Source organism: Oncorhynchus mykiss, chromosome 27 (assembly GCF_013265735.2).
Source record: "Oncorhynchus mykiss isolate Arlee chromosome 27, USDA_OmykA_1.1, whole genome shotgun sequence".
Taxonomy (NCBI): Eukaryota; Metazoa; Chordata; class Actinopteri; order Salmoniformes; family Salmonidae; genus Oncorhynchus; species Oncorhynchus mykiss.
In genome coordinates this window covers 1,145,480-1,170,273 of record NC_048591.1, presented here as the reverse complement: position 1 = coordinate 1,170,273, position 24,794 = coordinate 1,145,480, and positions in this window count along the sequence as shown.

Sequence of the window (24,794 nt, the reverse complement as noted above, 5' to 3'; positions counted from 1 at the left end):
CCGTGTTAGCTCCTCATAATCCTGCCTCTCTGCTTTCGCTGCCTCCAGCTCAGCTTTGGGGCGGCAATATTCCCCTGGCTCTGCCCAGGGTCCTTTCCCGTCTAGGATCTCCTCCCATGTCCACTTCTCAAAACAGTGCTGCCTCTCCCACTGCTGTTGCTCCTGCTGCTGCTGCTTCTCCTGCTGCACCTGTTGTTTCTCCTGCTGCTTCTGTTTACCACGCCACTTGGTCCTTGGTTGGTGGGTGATTCTGTAAGGGTTTTCTTCCGTTGAAGGAGAGGACCAAAGCACAGCGTTGTTTGTGTTCATCTTATATAATAATAAATCCAAACTGAACACTTCAATTTACAAAAAACAACAAATGTGAAAACCGAAAACAGTACCGTGTGGTGTAAAACATAGACACAGAAACAATCACCCACAAAACAACAGTGAAACCCAGGCTACCTAAGTATGATTCTCAATCAGAGACAACTAACGACACCTGCCTCTGATTGAGAAACATCCATACTAGGCTGAACACAGAAAACCAACCTAGAAACACAAAACATAGAATGCCCACCCAACTCACGTCCTGATCAATTCAAACAAACAAATAACACAAATACTAGGGTCAGAACGTGATACCTCCTAGCCGTTGAGTTAGCAACAGCAGATGCAAACGAGGGTTAGGAAGGAACAGACAGAGTATTCCGTCTATCACACAACGATGTTACTACAAGGTACCCAATTACCAGCAGAGACATTCTTCAAAGGGCAAAAGACTCGGTTGGGCAACACAGCCTTCCGTCTACCACCAACCTACCGAAGCGCAACTCAGAGTAAATATTTATTGCATTTTCCTTTTCCAAATGTGCGGTCATTTAGAATGCATAAGATACTGTATTTACGATAGCACAGCTTCGCCCTTTGTTCCTCAGTATTCCCGCTCTTTCACTCAAACCCAGCCCCTTTTCTTTTGTGTAACAAGCTGTCATATCTGTTCCGCCCGCCAGGGACATTTTCCTTTATGACTTAATTATGTGTATGTGTAATTCTGTGTGATTAGTTAGGTATTTAGTAAATAAATAATTAAACCCAATTTTGTATTGCTGATTCAACTTGTTAGCCAGGGTTCGTGCAAATAACCAAGAATTTACAACTTTCAGATGAGACTGAATTAAGATGACGATTAACATTGACTGCTATTGATGTAAAATACTACTAGGTCTTTAAGAGTTTATTCGGAAGATAACAGCTCTATAAATATTATTTTGTGGTGCCCGACTCTCTAGTTAATTACATATACATGGTTAGCTCAATCAGGTAATTTTAATTACGGAGAAATTATTTTATAGAATAGCATGTCATATCACTTAATCCAGCATAGCCAAAGACACCACACTAGCGATCCATTTATTAAAGTAGCCAATGACTTCAAGTCTGTATGTAGGCAGCAGCCTCTCTGTTAGTGATGGCTGTTTAACAGTCTGGTGGCCTTGAGATAGAAACTGTTTTTCAGTCTCTCGGTCCCAGCATTGATGCACCTGTACTGACATTGCCTTCTGGATGGTAACGTGGTGAACATTCAGTGGCTCGGCTGGTTGTTGTCCTTGATCTTTTTGGCCTTCCTGTGACATCGGGTGATGTAGTTGTCCTGGAGAGCAGGTAGTTTGCCGCCGGTGATGCGTTGTGCAGACCGAACCACCCTCTGGAGAGCCCTGCGTTTGTGGGCAGTGCAGTTGCTGTATTAGCCTGACAGGATGCTCTCAATTGTGCATCTGTAAAAGTTTGTGAGGATTTTAGGTGACAAGCAACATTTCATCAGCCTCCTGAGTTTGAAGAGGCACTGTTGGGCCTTCTTCACCATACTGTCTGTGTTGGTGGACCATTTCAGTTTGTCCGTGATGTGTTCGCAGAGGAACTTTCCACCTTCTCCACAGCTGTCCCGTCGATGTGGATAGGGGGTTGCTCCCTCTGCTGTTTCCTGAAGCCCACGATCATCTCCTTTGTTTTGAAAGATACATGGACATTACCTGCCAACTCCTTTTTTCTATATTTAAAACTTAGGTCAGCTATGCTGGCCAATAGAGTCCCTTGGGAAACCCAATTACCAAACCATCCAAATACGGGATTTATAAATAAATGACCTGGGCTCGCAGATTTTAGAGAAACAACTAATGTCGGTACATATAAATGTCTTATATCAGCTGAAAGCTTAAATTCTTGTTAATATAACTGCGAAAAAATGCCATGCCATGAGGAGAGCTCCTAACAACCAAACACTTTTTTTCCCCCGCGATAGGTTTGATAAATTCCCCACTGAAGGTGAAATATGTACATACATTCTGAAATCTTGCTCTGATTTCCTAAAGGGTCCTAGAGATAACATGAAGTGTCGTTTTGTTCGATAAAATCCTTTTTCATATCCTGAAAAGGTCCATGACAGATTTTGTATTTCCACTTGTTCAATTTGCAAAGAAAGGAATCTGTGAAAATCTAACCCTAAACATTGTTTCAACCAGTCAAATCACGTTTGTGTGTATTCCTCAGAGATCCTAGAACGTAACCAGACTTCACTATATCATTAGGGGTGTAGTATATCCTATAGGATACCATATTTGGTCAGAGAGCGAAGCCTTCAAGGCAAGCCGATGATGCGGGCGGTCTTCACTTGAACAACTCTAACTTTGTCAAATAAGCACCAATCGGGGTCAAACAAAGCTAGCTAGATAGCCAATGAGCTGGGCTTTACGGGAGTATCTGGAAACTGTATCTGTCGTAAATTGTAGCTAATAACCTTGTACGACAGCATGCCTTTTCCTTTTGGACAATAATAAGAAGAATATTCAGAGTTATGAAATTATGAAAACTGGTTGTTTTGTAAATGTGAACTTATAACATGGCTGCTAATACTGGAAAAGCTAAATCAAAGTCCAAGTATACAGATTTGATGATATTCTTGCAGAAAAAAATGTAACGAATGCAAATGTACTTGGGTGACACACTAAATGTCATGCAGTTTGCACATACTTCAAGTTACCCGTCTGAAACTTTGCAAATACACTGCTGTCATTTGTGGACATCATTGGGATTACAACCAGAGTGATGGCTGGAAGTGGGACCTTTCTGTTGCATTTCAAAGATGGTGGTAGAAAAAAAGTTGTTTTTTTCTTTGTATTTTCTTCTACCAGATCAATTCTGTTATATTCTCCTACATTCAATTCACATTTCCACAAACTTCAAAGTATTTCCTGTCACATAGTACCAAGAAAATGCATATCCTTGCTTCAGGGCCTGAGCTTACAGGCAGTTAGATTTGGGTATGTCATTTAGGCGAAAATTGAAAAAAGGGGGATATCCATAACAGGAACAGAATACGGAAAGATGTGACTATGGCATCCTGTAATCTGAACAATCAATTTATAAGTTTTAGGTTTGTTCACAGACTGTATTTAAGAACAGGTAGGCACATTTGTTCATGTAATGTGGGAGTGCCCCAAAGTTAAATGCTTCTGGTGCAAAGGTTTTTAAAAAATCTGTTTGAAGTGCATTAATTTTAATCTACAATGCTTTGCATCTATTATGTTGCTTAACAATTTTTGGCTCTAAGATGGCAACTGCCTCACTGTCTCCCATTTAACCAGTGGTTATTATTAGAAGTTATAACATTTGAATAATTGACAGCAAGAATGGTAGGAGGCATGGTTTTTGGGTGGGGAGGGAGGACATGGATGGGTGGATGGGGACTGAGTGGGGAAATGGAATGGGGTTATCATTGTATGCATTTCTTTGATTGTTTTTCTGTACCAGCACCCCCACTACTTTTAATTTAAAAAATGCAATCACTTTTGCATGAGAAAACACAGAAACTGAATCTTTGCTCCATGTGCTTGGTTCTTAAAACGGAGAACACCATCGTGTTCATGAGAATCTCCCCTTTCCTCAGTGGGGTCACATTGGTTTGTAGCCCAAACAGTTTGGACTACACAAACAGAAGATGTCTCGACAGTACTGACTTCAGACAAGTCCCCTGACACTTGTGGGGGTCGTATACCAAAACGGAGACCATCGTGTTCATGAGTCTCCCCTTTCCACTGCGTGGTCATAATAGTTTTGCAGGTCAAACTGTTCGACATAGGCAGATGTGGAGGATTGAGACGCATCCAATGCAAAAAAACAGTTCTCTCTAGATTGACAGGATTTTAAAAATTGTTTTACTTAGATTGTGTGTCAATCGAACTCTAGGGGGTTAAATATGTTTTTGTTAACTTTCAGCCCATGCAAAATACCCCTAATTGTGTGAGATTACTACGTGCGTGACATTTTTTTTCTTCTGCAGAAGGCACAATCATGTGATCAGGTCCAATGAGGTTGCACAGTGAAAGCAGAAGGCTGGTCCAAGCCAGCCCAGTGTTATCCAATGAGGTTACAGGGCCAACCCAACAACTCAGTGGAAACTCCATGCACACAGCAGAGAGAAACAGAGCAATGACATGGTGCCTATACAGCTTCGAGACAGGATTGTGTCCAGGCACAGATGTAGGGAAGGGTCCCCAAAAACACAGTGGCCTCCATCATTCTTAAATGGAAGAAGTTTGGAACAACCAAGGCTCTTCCTAGAGCTGGCCAAACTGAGCAATTGGGGAGAGAATGGCCTTGGTCAGGGAGGACAACCATCTCGGCAGCACTCCACCAATCAGGCCTTTATGGTAGAGTGGCCAGACGGAATCCACTCTTCAGTAAAAGGGACATGACAGCCCGCTTGGAGTTTTCCAAAAGGCACCTAAAGACTCTCAGACCATGAGAAGCAAGATTCTCTGTTCTGATGAAACCAAGATTGAACGCTTTGGCCTGGATGCCAAGCATCCAACAGGACAATGACCCTAAGCACACAGCCAAGACAACACAGCAGTGGCTTCAGGACAAGTCTCTGAATGTCCCTCTGAATGGCCCAGACAGAGCCCAGACTTGAACCTGATCGAACATCTCTGGAGAGACCTGAAAATAGCTGTGCAGCAACACTTCCCATCCAACCTGACAGAGCTTTAGAGGATCTGCAGAGAAGATTGGGAGAAACTCTCCAAATACAGGTGTGCCAAGCTTGTAGCGTCATACCCAAGAAGACTCGATGTTGTCATCGCTGTCATAGCTGCTTCAACAAAGTACTGAGTAAAGGGTCTGAATATTTATGTAAATGTAATATTTGAGTTTTTATTTGTAAAGCATTTTCAAAAATGTCTAAATAAAAATGGCTACATGTTTGCTATGTCATTAAGGGTTATCGTGTGTAGATTGATGAGGGAAAAAACTATGTTATGAATTTTAGAATAAGGCTGTAACATAACAAAATGTGGAAAAAGTAAAGGGATCTGAATACTGGCTAAAAAGGCACTGTAGCTGCACATATGTGACGTAGTATGTCATTTTCGGGTACCACTTTTGGCTCATAAGCTCAACTTTTAGAATACTGGCTAAAAAGTTTACCAAATTTTCGGAACATCTCTTTAACTGACTCATCAATATGCTTTTTGAAAGATAACTTTTTGTCAATCCAGATACCCAGACATTTATAAACCGGGAGATGGTCAATGTGGGCACCATCCAAATAAATACATGAATCATCAGATACATTTCTAAGCTTTTTTTTAACATGTACAGTGGTTCTTCCTTTAATTCCTTTAAAAGTTGTGTCATTCTGCAGCACAGCTTACAGGATGCTGCGGAATGGCATGGCACGTTGGAGTGCATGACGTCATAGTATTTAACTGTTAGCCATTGTTGCCATTAATGCTAGTTTGACTACCAGAGAAGTTATTGAAATGACATGGAGCTCTAAGCCTAAGATTCCTGTTTACTGTATCTGTTTTAGCGTAACTTACTTATTGGAATAAAGGCTTACTGGTAGGCTATTGCTTAAAATCCTATTATAACAATTGGATACCCATTGGGTGATTTAGTAAGCAACAATTTGTTGCCTTCAATTTCATTAGCCTACTTTATTCCAATATTTATGTCATTCAGTGATATTTATTCCCATAGTAATTATTTTTGGTGGGCAATGCAAAGACATGAAGTGACATGCCTCGCAAACATCCATTAATACATTTAAAGTCCCTAAACTTGGCAAGAGTCTATTGTCCTGCTGATAGCCGATCAAGGGTGGATGGCTTCTTTTGTATTCCAATTTATTGGAAAGGCTGTTAAACCATTTACACCTGGTCCACAGCGTTGTAGCGTACTTACGGTACAGTGCCAACAGTCGGTAACATTCCACAAGTACATTTTATAAATAAAACACTTACATTAAAGAGCTCGGGTCTTGAAAATATGTGAAATCTATATGTTCATCTGTGCTCAGTAGCAGAGGTTATATGGCTTCACCATCAACTTGTTAATTTAGCAGACATCAGTTGCGTATATTCAGTTAACACATATATTTTAAGGATATAACGGAATATAACAGACCATTTTTTGGTTTCTCTTAGAATAAAAAGTGTACAGCGTAACAACAGTTTTAGTAAGTAATAAGTTGTGATCCATTACAGCTTCTTCTGACATAGTAGAAACATTAAAAACAAATGTGTGTGCAAGTGGGACAGAGGAAGAGCAATTCTTACACTATTGTTCTAAATTAAATCACTCTCCTTCTTCATCCTTATCATTCAGCAAAGTAGTTATCAAGGAAAAGGGCGGCTACTTTGTAGACACACATTTCATAAATATATGAAGTAGCTCAGGTCTTGAAAATCTGGGCATCCTTTTTCCCCCTCATATCCTCTTTAATTCAGTTTCTTTTTCACATCAGCAAAGAAGGACTCCGTGTTTCAGAAACTCACTTTATATAGAGGGGCTATCACTCTTTCACACTGTGGTAAATAAAGCCAGTTTGTTATTTATAATGATTTATTTCTGTTTTTCGAGGGAGAGAAATCAAAAGCCCACTGCCTATTTTTTGAAAATTGTCAATCCACTTGTCAAGTGTAATTGCACAACTTTATTTACCCAAGTTCTCTCTCAACTTCAGGACCACCCACCAGCTATTTTTGTTGTTGTTGCCTGATGCAGGTCTCTAGTGCCAGAGAAGAGAGACTCTCGGACTAAAACATTCACATTCTCGGACTAAAACATTAGGTTTTTGGGGTTAGGGTTAGGTTTAAGAGGGTTTCTGTTTGTACATCCGACCGGCCGAGAGCTCCGAGGGGTAACCCACAACAGTTCAATAACGGGAGGAAGACAATTATTAATAAAGTGCTGAGGGTAAAAAGGTTTAAATTTAAACAAATGTTATAGAAAATCACAATAAAACATGCAAACTGGAAAATTAAATTATAAAACATAAGGAAATAAGTACATAATTGGAATTAGGGTTAGGGGTTAGGGAAAATAGGATTTTGAATGGGACTGAACTGTGTTAACTGTGCAAGCAGTGTGGGTGTGTAAACAGCATAGATCTCTTGTGAGAGGCTATTGATTAAAAAGTTAATCCCATGAATGAGATATTACCCTGTGAAGGAATGATTGTGTACTTTCCAATTGGAAAAGGTCCATGATTATTATAGTAACAATAGAGAACATGCAACTTGGTAGACACACAGAGTACATATGTGTTTGAATCACCAGGGGGTGCTGTTCATCCTCTGTACAGAGGTTCCTATCCTCACAGCTAGGCTTCACAACCTGATTCCCTACCATTCACCTCAAATTGTAGCCCAATTGTAGGGGGCCTTAGAGGGGTCCGGAATCATGTACCTTCAGGGAGATTTTTTACGTAAAAGCAGCTGTTAATTTGTAAATTCTGAAGAATCCTGGGAGGCTTCAGACTATGACCAGGGTGGAATTAAAATGCTTTGATTGAAGTACTAAAAGGACAAAACAAGATACTCTATCTCGGGTCACCCTTGTCCACTGGGGTGATTCAACTGACCATTAACGACCCCACTAGGTCTCCCAATCCATCACTTGTCAACGCCATCGCAGCCAAGATTAGCTGATTACTCTAATTAGATCAAACACTGAAGTAAATTAGTAAGAACTGTGTTGTCACATGAGATGACGCTGGAGAGACGAAGCAGGTACGGGGAGTAAAATATTGAATAAATGACGGACATGGAACGAGTCAGGGACAGCGTCAGCAAACTAATAATACAGACAAAAAACAATACAATGCAGGAGCAGGGAACAGAGCTGGGGAAGTGAAAAATATAGGGGAGGAAATAAACAGATGATGAATGAGTCCAATATCGCTGATGCACGTGACGAGGGAAGGCAGGTGTGCGTGATGAAGGGCAGCCTGGCGCCCTCAAGCGACAGGGGGGAGAAGTGCGGGAGCAGACATGACAGTACCCCCCTCCTTGGGGCGCCACCCAGCATCTCACCTGGGCAAACCGGCCGAGACATGGGCACTGGGCAAGCCGGTAGGGGCGTGGGAGCCAAACGAACCCGCAGGAGCTTGAGAGCCTGGCGAGCCGGCTGAGGCATGGAAGCCCGACAATCCAGCTGAGGCAAGACACCTGTCGATCCCGCTGCAGCGAGGGAGGCGTGATGCAGGGCCACCTGACGCCCTCGAGCGATAGGGGGGGGAGAGAGGCTGCTGCATTCTGTCACATGGGATGACGCTGGAGAGACGAAGCAGGTACGGGGAGTAACACATTTAATAAATAACGGACATGGAACGAGACAGGAACAGCGTCAGCAAACTAATAATACAGACAAAAACAATACAATGCAGGGGCAGGGAACAGAGATGGGGAAATATAGGGGAGGAAATAAACAGATGATGAATAAGTTCAGGTGAGTCCAATATCGCTGATGCGCGTGACGAGGGAAGGCAGGTGTGCGTAATAGATGGCAGGAGTGTGTGATGAAGGGCAGCCTGGCTCCCTCAAGCGCCAGGGGGAGAAGAGCTGGAGCAGACGTGACCCATCTTGCAAAACAATGAGAGAGCTATTGCTCTCTGCACAGTAAGAATATTAACAATACAATGAATCAGACGTTAGTATGATAACTTCTGGTGAAAGAACATTGATCAGATGTGTCTACGTGTTACAACTCATGCAACTACTTTGCATGACTGTACAGTATCTTCCAATCTGATATTGAAATGTTACGGTGACATCAACTTCTGGCAGAAGCATCAAATAAGCTACTTGTTTGTGTATTTACTACAGCAGGTAAGTGCCACAGTCATGTCTGTTAAATCAAAGTCAATGTGGTTTGTCATTTTTTTAGCATAGTGTCTGGTTGTATAATGGGCCAATTCTATGCATTCTCAAAGCATGTGTGATCACAGCAGTCTATGCAACTAGTCGATAAAGCGACAATCAGCAGTTGAAGCAATAACAAAACATTTGCCCACCACTGAGGTATAGGGCGGGAGAGATGTAACCACTCTCAAATTCATAGATAGAGCTATGGATGCAAGGACTGACCATCCATGATATCAAAATTATAGTTGTAATCATGTTGAGGCTTGTTTACATTTATTTTATTTTTTTTTACAAACATTGAAGTAAAACAAGCTAGATTTGGGGTTCTGATGGGGTACGACAGTTGAACTAAGCTCACAAGGAATTTCTGAGTTATATTCTTCAATCTTCAATGGGTGCATATCATTTATTTATAAGTCCAAAAATGGATGTTGCTACTGCAGATCGTCCCTTTTTAACATGTGATCATTGTTGAATGTATCAGTGTTGTCTCAGTACATATTAAGTTCCATTGGTTTGGGGAGGCTCACAGATGAAGAGGAAAGGTCCTGCCGGGATATTGAATGCTGTGTATTTGTGCTGTGGCTATCACTGTTGTTCTGTATCATGGCTGTGTGGCCAGTGTATGGGGCTGTGTGTGTGTGTGTGTGCAGGCTGAAGGATCCAGGGAGATGTTGGGGGGTTATGGTAGAGGGATTGTCAGACCGGGGGTGGTGGGGTTGTAATTGTGTAGTTCGGGGTTGAGGGATTCCGCTATCTACACAGACCGTATTCCCTCAGCCACTGTTTCCTGAATGACAGAATTAAGGGGATTGTGTCCTTTGTGTTGGTAATGGCCTCCTTCAAACGAACAGGCCAACAATTAACCAGAAAGGGGCGGCCGTCTCTCAATCCCTCAATTAATTTATTCATCCTTTATTCTTTCTTCTTCTTCCTGCTCTTTCCATCAGAATATACCACAAGATATTATGGGACAGTAGGGACTCCCTCTCTCCCAACCTCTCTTGCATCTTCGCTCCTCATCCTCCTTTGCCCTTGTCCCCCAAGGAAATTGAAACATTGCACTTCTTAACAGGAGACCAAAGTCAAAAGCTGCCGGGGTGTGTGAGCTGATGTCCTTTAGCACCTTTCAAGTGTTGATTGGGGGACAACAGAGGTGGGAGAAAAGGAGGGCCTGGTAATCTCACATGAGCATCTTCAGATAAATCCCTTCGGGGCGTCCAATGCAATGCCTATCACACTCTCATCATTCAGTTCATCCTCACCGTCAGGGTTTTTGTTGTCGTGACGATCTGAGACAAGCATCTTCAGATGGGGAGGGATAAGCCTAGCAAATGATCGATTTGGCTCCTCTCTCATCAAGGGTTTTGAATGAGTGACATCATCGGGCGGTGCTGAGGGGTCAACTTGGGAATGGAATGTCATTCTTACAGAGGAGGAGGAAGAGGAAGGGGAGAAGAGGGGAAAAGAGGGGGCAGAAGAGAATGCAGAGGAGGAAGATACAGAGGACGAAAGGAGAAGAAATGGGACAGGGGAGGTGGCGTGGGGTGGAAGAGCAGGAGCAGGAGCAGAAGGCAAAGTATGGGGGGGAGGAGGAGGGGAATTCTGGAAAACACCATTCATCTAACAGTTGTCTTGTTAAAAGTTTTTGATTAAAAGTGTTATTAGTACCTCCTCCCTGATGTGAGTAGATAGTCGAATAAAGGAGGATGTGCTGTGGGAGGTGAATGGTAAATAATGTCAATTGAGGTTCTTCAATTAATCTCATCACCTGAAAGTAGGGTGGTGACTCTCTCACTCTATTAACGCTCTGAAACACACACACATACTCACACACATTTTTTATGGCTGTCCTTCGATGTCGATGATGACATTTCTCCCAACTGTGGTTATTGTGGGTGGTTGAGTTTATGCCATTGCATGTGGCTATGCAGGCCAATGCGAGACCCGCATGTCTGCCACATGAGGCAGGCACCGGTTAATTCGCCACCAGAGAGGGGAGCCCCTGCTGCACGCTGGTGTCACTGGGCACACAATTAGATTCTCTTCTCTGTGATTGTGTCCTGGTGGAAGTTGGAATGCCAGGTATGGCGGTAGTTAACTGGCTCTCCAGGTTTAAAGGCTGGATGTCACACCACTTCAGCAGGGTCTTGCTGTGGTACTTGAAGTGCTTATTTTGTCCCCCAGCAGACCTATGTCCATTCTTCAGCTGGCCATAAAGGATAGGCCGAGGGAGGTGGTGAGGAGGCATGAGCATCACATGCCCCAGCCACTGCAGGAGTCTTTGGGGAGAAGTGCATCAATGCTGATGGATTGTGTTCGGCTGTAGCTTTGGTGTAGGGCACCCTATCCTCCCATGTTAGCCCCTGGATTCGTTGTCGACATCAGATGCTTAAGGCCTCAAGATTTTGATATGCCTTCTGTACGGTGTCCAGGCTTTGGGTTGATGTACACACTGCCTTGTATACTGCAGTCTGTCCTATATCTAGGATATTTTACAAAGCTCATGCACGTTTAACCCGTTTTTGGGGGGCACAAAACTACTTTCATACTTCCATAAATTGTTTTAACTGATTACCTTCAGATGAAGACTTGTGGGAGTCATAGAGCAAAATGTGTGGGGATCATATAGCATCGTGTTTGTGAGAGTCTCATCTTTGGTGGTCAAATAAATTTTCAGACTAAACCATTCGGATAATACAGATGTTTGTGGGAAGAGCGATTTTCGGTATGTCTCCTGGTCTGACAAACAGCGGTATAGCTCTGCCACTTTTCACCAGATGCGGATGGCCTTAAATATGCAGATGTGGTGGACTGAGACGCAGCCCACACAGATATCTCTAGCTTAAACAGACAGATGTTGATGGAGATGTATTTATTATGTTAATTGATTGACGAAACAATCAACTCCAGGGTTTTTCAATAGGAATCAGGAAGTGCAGTTCAATTCACCAATTTTGCCTGGGCTTTTCTGCTAACCATGAAGAAAAACGAGATTTGCATCTTGGGCACTAAGGTGTTTTGTGCATTATTAATTAATAAAACATTTGCATGAAAACTAGTAAATGCTGACAGTATCGAGCCAGTTGCTGCTGCGCTCAGCTGACCCAACATGGCTTAGGAACATGATGTTAGTACGGACACATTTCTGAGAAAGCATCTACAACTTCATCAGCAAGCTGTCAAACTATCGTAAATAAAGTACAAGCAACAAACTGTCCCAAATCACTAGCTAGCTAAGTCCCATCTCCGTGTTTGTTTTATTGGTCACATACACATGTTTAGCAGATGTTATTGCGGGTGTATCCGAAATGCTTGTGTTTCTTGCTCCAACAGTGCAGTAATATCTAACAATACACACAATACACGCAAACCTAAAAGCAATAAAATGGAATTAACTTTAAGGCTAGGGGGCAGTATTCGGAAGTTTGGATGACTGAGGTGCCCAAAGTAAACTGGCTGTTACTCAGTCTGAGGACAATGAGGACAATCCATCTTTTTTATTAGATCATTGGACTTGTCAATGCTTTTCTATGGGAAAGTCTAATAATTAGGACCCAAATTGCAGTTCCTATGGCTTCCACTAGATGTCAACAGTCTATAGAAATTGTTTCATGCTTGTTTTTTGAAAAATGAAGAAGTATTCGTATTCTTTTGAAGTATCCCTCAGAAGGACTCTAGTAATTTGGCTCGCGTGAATGAGTGTGCGCTCCTCATTCTTTTTCTCCGGTATTGAACACAGTACATTCCATCTTAAATTGTATTGATTATTTACATATTAGGGTACCTGAGGTTGGATTAGAAACGTTGTTTGAATTGCTTAATGAAGTTTACAGGTAACTTTTTAGTTTTAGATTCCTTTGTAGGCACGTTGGGCGAGTTGGAACAGGTGGATTTCTGAATCAAACGCGCCAAATAAACATTTTTGGGATATAAAGAAGAACTTTATCGAACAAAACAACCATTCATTGTGTAACTGGGACCCTTTGGTTTGCAAAAAGATGAAGATCTTCAAAGGTAAGTGATTTATTTTATTGCTATTTTTGAGTTTTGTGACACCTGTGCAGGTTATGAATTCATGTTAATGCAGGAAGTGGGTGAGACGCTGTCCTCAGACAATGAGATGCTATGCTTTTGCCGTAAAGTCTACTGTAAATCGGACAAAGCGGTTTGATTACCAAGATTCTAAGCTAAAGAATGATGTTTCACACTTGTATTTTTATGAATGTTTAATATTACTACTTTCGTATTTTGAATTTCACGCTCTGCAATTTCACCAGATGTTGTTGAGGTGGGACGCTACCCTCCCAATGATCCGAAAGAAGTTAAGGAATATATAAATATTAGGATGAGCAATGTCGGAGTGGCATTGATTAAAATAAAGTAGAATAGAATACAGTACACACATATGAGATGAGTAAAGCAAAAATATGTAAACATTAGTAAAGTGACTCGTGTTCCATTATTAAAGTGGCCAGTGATTTCAAGTCTATGTATGTAGGGCAACAGCCTCTAAGGTGCAGGGTTAAGTAACTGGGTGGAAGCAGCCTACTGATGGCTATTTAGCAATCTGATGGCCTTGAGATAGAAGCCGTTTTTCAGTCTCTCTGGCCCAGCTTTGATGCACCTGTACTGACCTTGCCTTCTGGAAGATAGCGGGGTGAACAGGCAGTGGCTCGGGTGTTAGTTGTCCTTGATGATCTTTTTGGCCTTTCTGTGACATCAGGTGCTGTAAGTGTCCTAGAGGGCAGGTAGTTTGCCGCCGGTGATGCGTTGGGCAGACCAAACCACCCTCCGGAGAGCCATGTGGTTGTGGGTGGTGCAGTTGCCGTACCAAGCAGTGATACAGTCCGAGTGGATGCTCTCAATTGTGCATCCGTAAAGGTTTGTGAGGGTTTTAAGTGCAACGACACATTTCTTCAGCCTCCTGAGGTTGAAGAGGCGCTGTTGCGCCTTTTTCACCACACTGTCTGTGTGGGTGGACCATTTCAAATCGTCAGAGATGTGTACGCCAAGGAACCTGAAGCTTTCCACCTGTTCCACAGCCGTTGAATTGCGACTCCACTTTGTCTCTATACTGACGTTTTGCCTGTTTGATTGCCTTATGGAGGGAATAACTACACTGTTTGTTTTTGGCCATCTTGCCAGTCACCTTGCAATCGTTAAATGCGGTGGGTCGCTCATTCAATTTTGCATGAATGCTACCATCTATCCACGGTTTCTGATTAGGGTAGGTTTTAATAGTCTCAGTAGGTACAACATCTCCTATACACTTCCTGATAAACTCAGTCACCGTTTCCGTGTATTAGTCGATGTTATTCTCAGAGGCTACACGGAACATATCCCAGTCTGCGTGGTCAAAACAATCTTGAAACGTGGATTCTGCTTGGTCAGACCCGCGTTGAAAAGTCCTTAGCATGGGTACTTCCTGTTTGAGTTTCTGCCTTCATGAAGGGAGGAGCAAAATGGAGTTGTGATCAGATTTACAGAAGGGAGGGCATTGAAGGCCCTTGTAGGCATTTCAAAAAGTTGAGTAGCAGTGGTCTAATGTATTCTCAGAGTGAGTCTGTATGTTATCACAATCACACCATGAGTAGTTAATCATGAAACATACACCCCCGCCTTTCTTCTTCCTAGAGAGTTCTTTATTCCTGTCTGTGCGATGTACTGAGAACCCAGCTGGCTGTATGGACAAAGACAGTATATTTTGAGAGGCATGTTTCCTTGAAACGAAGTATGTTACATTCCTAGATGTCTCTCTGGATGGAGATTCTCGTCCTGAACTCGTCTACTTTATTATCCAGAGACTGAACATTAGCTAGTAATATTTTCGGAAGCGGTGGATGGTGTACGCACCTCCAGAGTCGGAACAGATGTCCACTCCGAAGACTTCTTCTCCGACGGCTGTGTTTTGGATCAGCCTCTGGAATTAGTTCAATTGCCCTGGGGGGTATGAACAAAGATTCCAAATTGGGAAAGACATATTCCTGGTCAGATACCGCTTCTCTGATATCCAAAAGTTATTTCTGGCTGTATGTAATAGCACAAAATAATGTAAGAAATAACAACTATCTTTTACCGGAGTGTTAACATTGTCTTTAAGTGTTTAATAGCAAATCATGCTACAAAGCAGGTTGTGACGGGACACAAGATGCTTGCAAATGGGTTATGAATTTTGGAATATTGACAAGTGGAAGATGGGATGCAAATGCACAACGTCTCATTTTTCATTTTGCCCAAAACAGTGGTAGACTCGAGGGATCACTATCAAACGCATCTGCAAGTGTCCACTCGATAAAGGGCTTAGGGGCAAAGTGTTCTTTCAACGTCACATTGGCGACATATTGTCTTATGTAACAAGTCATAGTCGCTGCCTAGTGTGCAGGTCTGTTTCACTGTCTGTAAGTTGAAACTAGCTACAGGTCGGTAGGGAAAGGAACTTGCTTCCCAATGGGCAACTGTATCACATCATTCACAAAATTGTCTGTATACACCTTCCCCTACCCACCCGAAAGCTAGCAAGCAAGTTTATGCTGGCTAGCTGGCAACAACAGCCTGGCACTACTTGAAACGTGTAAAATAAAGTTGTTTATTTCGATGGGCGAGGGAGAAATAACTTGTAATATTGGTCATCATCCGAATGTCACCGTGACATGCCAATTATTAGCTAATGTTACTGCCCTCATAAAGCACGACAAGCAGGTGCGAATGACCAGTGTACCAGTGTTGTATCAAGGTGCATGCCAACGTGAGTTGCTTTCCACTGGGCAGCTGTATCACCAGCAGTAGTGTGAGTGGGATAGCAGCCTACACGAGAAATAACTATGTAATATTAGTAGTAACCATCTGGAACTTGACGTTTCCAATAGTATCTTGTTTAATGTGGTAATATGCAAAGTCATGGCCAAAAGTTTTGAGAATGACACCAATAATAATTTTCACAAAGTCTGCTGCCTCAGTTTGTATGATGGCAATTTGCATATACTCCAGAATGTTATGAAGAGTGATCAGATTAATTGCAATGTCCCTCTTTGACATGCAAATTAACTGAATCCCAATAAGACATTTCCACTGCATTTCAGCCCTGCCACAAAAGGACCAGCTGACATCATGTCAGTGATTCCTTCGTTAAGAAGTTGACGAGGACAAGGCTGGAGATCGCTCTGTCATGCTGATTGAGTTCGAATAACAGACTGGAAGCTTCAAAAGGAGGGTGGTGCTTGGAATCATTGTTCTTCCTCTGTCAATCATTGTTACCTGCAAGGAACCACGTGCCATCTTCATTGCTTTGCACAAAAAGGACTTCACAGGCAAGGGTATTGCTGCAGTAAGAATTGCACCTAAATCAACCATTTATCGGATCATCAAGAACTTCAAGGAGAGCGGTTCAATTGTTGTGAAGAAGGCTTCAGGACACCCAAGAAAGTCCAGCAAGCGCCAGCACCGTCTCCTATAGTTGATTCAGCTGTGGGATTGGGGCACCATCAGTACAGAGCTTGCTCAGGAATGGCAGCAGGCAGGTGTGTTTGCATCTGCATGTACGGTGAGGCAAATACTTTTTGAGGATGGCCTGGTGTCAAGAAGAAGGGCAGAAAAGAAGCCACATCTCTCCAGACAAAAACATCAGGGACAGACTAATATTCTGCAAAAGGTACAGGGATTGGACTGCTGAGGACTGGGGTAAAGTCATTTTCTTTGATGAATCCCCTTTCCGATTGTTTGGGGCATCCGGAAAAAAGCTTGGTCAACACTGCAAATATTGACTCTTTGCATCAACTTCATGTAATTGTCAATAAAAGTCTTTGACACTTATGAAATGCTTGCAGTTATACTTCAGTATTCCATAGTAACATCTGACAAAAATAACTAAAGACACTGAAGCAGCAAACTTTGTAGAAATTAATATTTGTGTCATTCTCAAAACGTTTGGCCACGACTGTATAGTATTTGATAAAATCTATAAAAACTTAAACAAAACATAAACAGATACAGCTTTGTCCCTGAAATCGGGCACCCGTCAGCTCATTTAATTATTTATCGAAATAGATTGAACCTCTTTCTTAATAGTAGAAAGCAGACAGCATTTGAACGTTTAGATATTAAAACACTTAAGGGATATTGAAGATAGAAGCCGCCTCTCAGCTTCTTCAGGATTGGTGGGTCCCCTGCGGGACGGTTGAGCCAAAATAGGATAATTCGATTAGCATGAGGTTGTAAGTAACGAAAGTATTCCAGGACATAGACATATCTGATATTGGCAAAAAGCTTGTTAATCTAACTGCAGGGCAAAAACCATCAAGCGCTATGATGAAACTGGCTCTCATGAGGACCGCCACAGGAAAGGAAGACTCAGAGTTACCTCTGCTGCAGAGGATAAGTTCATTACAGTTTACTACACCTCAGATTGCAGTCCAAATAAATGTATCACAGAATTCAAGTAACAGACACATCTCAACATCAACTGTTCAGAGGAGACTGCATGAATCAGGCCTTCATGAAAAGTGAATCATTGAAAAGTGAAAGACTAAAGTTACATACATGGGATGCTTTAGTGAATTTCAGAATCTGGAATAGAAAAGGCAGAAATAAAACAATTCAATAAACATTCGCAGCCAGTCATCCAAAACATAGCCCTATGCAGTCGTTAAATTCCTATAGAATTTACTGCTGCATCGAAACCACTACTAAAGGACACCAATAAGAAGAAGAGACTTGCTTGGGACAAGAAACACGAACAATGGACATTAGAACTGTGGACATCTGTCCTTTCTGAGTCCAAATTTGAGATTTTTGGTTCCGACCACCATGTCTTTGTGAGACTCAGAGGAGTTGAACAGATGATCTCCGCATGTGTTGTTCCCAACTTGAAGCATGGTGTAGGGGTGCTTTGCTGGAAGGAAAATCAGTCAACAAGTGCTCAGCAAATATGGGAACTCCTTTAAGACTGCTGGAAAGCATTCATCACGAAGCTGGTCGAGAGAATGCCAAGAGTGTGCAAAGCTGTCATCAACTTTTAGACTTGTTTACGTGCTGCTGTGCAGTTTGTTGCTAACCTTACTTTGCTACCTGCCAACATTACGGTTTTTACTTTTAACTTTTTTTTTTCCCCCCTCACTCAACTTTTTCACCCCGGACGCTTTATCTGGACGTGGTTCGTCAGGACCTCAACCAGCCGAAGCTAAGTAGTAAGATTAACATTATGCCTTCTAATTGCAGTCGCTGTACTCATAATATACAGGAGAACGATCGCCTTATGGCGAGGATAGCTATGCTGCAAGCCCAGCTTCAGACGCAATCGTTAGGCAAGGGTAATTTAATAAGTAGGAAAGGTTGAAACAGCGTCTGTGCCACCAATAAGTGCAGATAGAAATTTAAATACCCTCACACATTCACCGCAGCCAGACAATTTTCTCATGGCTTTTGGAAGGAAATGCTGTAGCAATGCTCAACCGGTGTCGCTCATTCAGCCGACAGAAACATTCAACCGGTTCTCCCCATTAAGCAACGGGTCGGAATCAGAGGCTGAGCCTTCTCTGGTCTCTCCTCTTATCGTAAGCCAAAGCCTCCCACCATTAGCTCTGACAAATTGAAAACCCTAGTCATTGGCTTCTCCATTACCAGCAGTATTAGACTTAAAACTAATCATCCATCCCCTGTTTACCAGGGGGCAGGGCTACCGATGTTAAGGCTAATCTGAAGATGGTGCTGGCTAAGGCTAAAGCTGGCGAGTGTTGAGAGTATAGGGATATTGTTATCCACGTCGGCACCAACGCTGTTGGTGAAACAGTCAGAGGTCACCAAGTGCAACATAGCTTCAGCGTGTAAATCAGATAAAAAGATCTGTCGGCATCGAGTAATTGTCTCTGGCCCCCTCCCAGTTAGGGGGAGTGATGATCCCTACAGCAGTCTCACAACTCAATCAATGGTTAAAAATGGTTTTCTGACCTCCGAAAAGATAGAATAATAGATAATTGGCCCTCTTTCTGGGACTCACCCACAAACAGGACCAAGCCTGGCCTGCTGAGGAGTGACAGACTCCATCCTAGCTGGAGGGGGTGCTCTCATCTCATCTACAAACATAGACAGGGCTCAAACTGAAATGGTCCACCCACACAGACAGCGTGGTGAAGAAGGTGTAAAAGCGCCACTTCAACCTCAGGAGGCTGAAGTAATTTAGCTTGTCGCCGAAAACACTCACAACCTTTTACAGATTCACAATTGAGAGCATCCTGTCAGGCTGTATCAGCCTGGTACAGCAACTGCTCTGCCCACAACCGCAAGGCTCTCCAGAAGGTAGTGTGGTCTGCACAACTCATCACCGGGGACAAACTACCTGCCCTCCAGGACACCTACATCACCCGATGTCACAGGAAGGCCATAAAGATCAACAAGGACAACAACCACCCGAGCCACTGCCTGTTCACCCTACTATCATCCAGAAGGTGAGGTCGGTATAGGTGCATCAAAGCTGGGACCGAGAGACTGAAAAACAGCTTCTATCTCAAGGCCATAAGACTGTTAAAAAGCCATCACTAACATTGAGTGGCTGCTGCCAACATACAGACTCAAATGTCTAGCCACTTTACAAATTAAAAATTGGATGTCATAAATGTATCACAAGTCACTTTAAACAATGCCACTTTATATAATGTTTACATACCCTATATTACTCATCTCATATGTATATACTGTACTCTGCACCATATACTGCATCTTGTCAATGCCGTTCGGTCATCGCTCATCCATATATTTATATGTACATATTCTTATTAATTCCTTTACACTTGTATAAGGTAGTTGTTGTGAAATTGTTAGATTACTTGTTAGATATTACTGCATGGTCGGAACAAAAAGAACATAACATTTCGCTACACTCGCATTAACATCTGCTAACCATGTGTATGTGACCAAGATTTGATTTGATTTGAACTCCCCTAGCTCCACAATGAGAAAGGGTGCAGGCCAAGCAGCAGGCTGTTAGCCAGCCTGCCAGCTTAGTGGATTCTGCCACTAGCACAGTCAGTGTAGTCAGCTCAGCTATCCCCATTGAGACCGTGTCTGTGCCTTGATCTAGGTTGGGCAAAACTCAACATGGCGGTGTTCGCCATAGCAATCCCACTGGAATAAAGACCTCCTCCATTCCTGTCATTATTGAAAGAGAGTGTGATATTTCACATCTCAAAATAGGGCTACTTAATGTTAGATCCCTCACTTCCAAGGCAGTTATAGTCAATGAACTAATCACTGATCATAATCTTGATGTGATTGGCCTGACTGAAACATGGCTTAAGCCTGATGAATTTACTGTGTTAAATGAGGCTCACCTCCTGGTTACACTAGTGACCATATCCCCCGCGTATCCCGCAAAGGCGGAGGTGTTGCTAACATTTACGATAGCAAATTTCAATTTACCCCCCAAAAAACGATTGCATTTTTGTCTTTTGAGCTTCTAGTTATGAAATCTATGCATCCTACTCAATCACTTTTTATAGCTATTGTTTACAGGCCTCCTGGGCCATGTACTTCGTTCCTCACTGAGTTCGCTGAATTCCTATCGGACCTTGTCGTCATGGCAGATAATATTTACATTTTTGGTGACTTTAATATTCACATGGAAAAGTCCACAGACCCACTCCAAAAGGCTTTCGGAGCCATCATCGAATCAGTGGGTTTTGTCCAACATATCTCCGGACCTACTCACTGCCACAGTCATACTCTGGACCTAGTTTTGTCCCGTAGAATAAATGTTGGTGATCTTAATGTTTTCCTCATAATCCTGGACATTTCGGGCCACCATTTTGTTACATTTGCAATCGCATCAAAAAATCTGCTCAGACCTCAACCAAGGATCAACAAAAGCCGTGCTATAAATTCTTTGTCAAAACAAAGATTCATAGATGCCCTTCCAGACTCCCTCCACCTACCCAAGGATGTCAGAGTACAAAAATCACTTAACCACCTAAATGAGGAAGGAAAATGTAACCTTGCGTAACACCCTAGATGTAGTTGCACCCCTAAAAACAAAACACATTTGTCAAAAGAAACTAGTTCCCTGGAATACAGAAAATACCCGAACCCTGAAGCAAGCTTCCAGAAAATTGGAACGGAAATGGTGCTCCACCAAACTGGAAGTATTCCCACTAACTTGGAAAGACAGTACCATGCAATATCGAAGAGCCCTCACTGCAACTCGAACATCCTATTTTTCCAACTTAATTGAGGAAAATAAGAACAATCCAAAAATGTATTTTTGATACTATCGCAAAGCTAACTAAGAAGCAGCATTCCCCAAGAGAGGATGGCACTTCAGCAGTGATAAATTCATGAACTTATTTGACAAAAAGATCATGATCATTAGAAAGCAAATTATGGACTCCTCTTTAAATCTGCTCAGTTGTCCTGAGTCTGCACAACACTACCAGGACCTAGGATCAAGGGAGACACTCAAGTTTTTTAATACTATATCTCTTGACACATTGATGAAAATAATCATGGCCTCTAAACCTTCAACCTGCATACTGGACCCTATTCCAACTAAACTACCGAAAGAGCTGAAATTGGTCTACTCGGACAAGTTCTGGCCTGGTTTAGTTGGAAAGATATCAGTTTGTCTCTGTAGATGGTTTATCCTCTGACAAAGGAATTGGATGGCGGCAAATGTTCTACAGAGATGCCAGTTCTACGTCCCAAGAAACAAAGAGATCTTCTGTTGAATCTGACAATTAATCTTGATGGTTGTACAGCCGTCTCAAAAAAAACTGTGAAGGCCCTCTGCGTTACTCTGGATCCTGATCTCTCTTTTGACAAACATATCAAGACTGTTTCAAGGACATGTTTTTTTCCATCTACGTAACATTGCAAAAATCTGAAACTTTCTGTACAAAAATGATGCAGGAAAGTTAATCCATGCTTTTGTCACTTCTAGGTTAAACTGCTGCAATGCTCTACTTTCCAGCTACCCGGATAAAGCACTAAATAAACTTCAGTTAGTGCTAAACACGGCTGCTAGAATATTGACTAGAACCAAAAAATGTAATCATATTACTCCCGTGCTAACCTCTCTACACTGGCTTCCTGTTAAGGCTAGGGCTGATTTCAAGGTATTACTGCTAACCTACAAAGCATTACATGGGCTTGCTCCTACCTATCTTTCCGATTTGGTCCTGCCGTACATACCTACGCGTACGCTACGGTCACAAGACGCAGGTCTCCTTACTGTCCCTAGAATTTCTAAGCAAACAGCTGGAGGCAGAGCTCTCTCCTATAGAGCTCCGTTTTTATGGAATGGTTTGCCTATCCATGTGAGAGACGTAGACTCGGTCTCAACCTTTAAGTATTTATTAAGGTCTCATCTCTTTAGTAGGTCTTATGATTGAGTGCAGTCTAGCCCAGGAGTGTGAAGGTGAATTGAAAGGCACTGGAGCAACTAACTGCCCTTGCTTTCTCTGCCTGGCTGGTTCCCTCTCTCTCCACTGGGATTCTCTGCCTCAAAGCCTAATACAGGGGCTGAGTTACTGGCTTACAGTTGCTTTTCCATGCCGTCCCTAGGAAGGGTGCGTCACTTGAGTGGGTTGAGTCACTGATGTGATCTTCCTGTGCGGGTTGGCACCCCCATTGGGTTTATGCCGTGGCTGAGATCTTTGTGGGCTATACTCAGACTTGTCTCAGGAAAGTAAGTTGATGGTTGAAGATATCCCTCCAGTGGTGTGGGGGCTATGCTTTGGCAAAGTGGGTGGGGTTACATCCTGCCTGTTTGGCTCTGTCCGGGGGTATCGTCAGATGGGGCCACAGTGTCTCCCGACCCATCCTGTCTCAGCCTCCAGTATTTATGCTGCAATAGTTTGTGTCGGGGGGCTAGGGTCAGTCTGTTATACCTGCAGTTCTTCTCCTGTCTTATATGGTGTCCTGTGTGACTTTAAATTCTCTCTCTCTCTCTCTCTCTCTCTCTGAGGACCTCAGGATTACCTGGCCTGATGCTGTCCCCAGTCCACCTGGTCGTTCTGCTGCTCCAGTGTCAACTGCTCTGCCTGCGGCTATGGAACCCTGACCTGTTCACCGTACGTGCTACCTTCTCCCAGACCTGCTGTTTCAACTCTCTAGAGACAGCAGGAGAGGATGAGATACTCTGAATGATCGGCTATGAAAAGCAAATGACATTTACTCCCGAGGTGCTGACCTGTTGCATCCTCTACAACCACTGTGATTATTATTATTTGACCCTGCTGGTCATCTATGAAAATTTGAACATCTTGGCCATGTTCTGTTATAATCTCCACCCGGTTTCTTCCTAGATTCCTGCCTTTCTAGGGAGTTTTTCCTAGCCACCGTGCAACTTCTACAACTGCATTGCCTGCTGTTTGTGGTTTTAGGCAGGGTTTCTGTACAGCACTTTGTGACATCAGCTGATGTAAGAAAGGCTTTATAAATACATTTGATTGACTGATTGATCAAGGCAAAGGGATACCACTATGGCTCAACGGATCGCACAAAACGGAAGTGGAGCGGTAAGGGGGGATATTAGGGTTGAGACATAGTTACCGCTGTGACCTCTGGGCCAGTACGGAGAGCAGCACAGGAATCAGCAGGAACCTGCATCACTGGGCCAGTAGGGGGAGCTGTGGAGTTTTTGGTGGAAACAGCTGGGCCGCCAGGGGGAGCGGACATCTGGAGACCGGTGGGTGAAGTCACGGTGACATCGGCAGTTGGGTGTTCGGCACTGGTGGATGCGCTAGCGGGGCCCTCTCCACCAAGGGAGCAGCAGGGGAAGCAGCACTATAATTGGTGGCAACCTGCATCACTGGGCCAGCAGAGGGAGCTGGGCAGTTGTTGGTGGAAAGGGGGATCAGAAATGGTGGCTCTGCCATCTGGAGATCGGTGAGTGATGTCACAGTGAATGGGATTGCTTGGCGGTTGTTGGCAACGGTGGATGTGCTAGCGGGGCCACGTCCACTGGGGGAGCTGGCAAAGAATCAAAATAATACAGCTTTTGGATCTCTCCGGCGGAACCTCTGGAGGCCCACCACCCAGTCTGTGATGGCTAGTGGCTTGGACTTGTTGCCCCTGTAGGCCGCGGCCTGCCCTCGCGAGTGGAGAGAAGGGCTAGCTGAGCTAGCTTGTGTTATGGGGATGTGCGACATTGGCTTGAGGATCTGGTGGAGCAAGCTGGTGAATGATTTCTTGAGGATAGACAATGGCAATTAGCAGGGCCAATGGGTAGGGTGAGATGTTCTAGCCAGCATGGAGGGTCTTGTGGAAAATTTCTCAAACATACAAGGATTAGGCTAAATTTTTAAGATAAAATTCTCGTTAATCCAGCCACAGTGTCTGATTTAAAAAATGCTTTACAGCGAAAGCTCCACAAACGATTAAGTTAGGTAACCACCAAGTCACAGAAAAACCCAGTCATTTTTCCAGCCAAATTACCTTTGATGATCGTCATTAGAGGACACTCATAGGACTTCATGTTATACAATACATGTATGTTGTGTTCAATAAAGTGCATATTTATATCCAAAAAATTGTTTTGATTTTGCAAAGCGCCACATCAATTTACAGAAAAACTCATTATAAATGTTGATGAAAATACAAGTGGAACTTTAGATACAC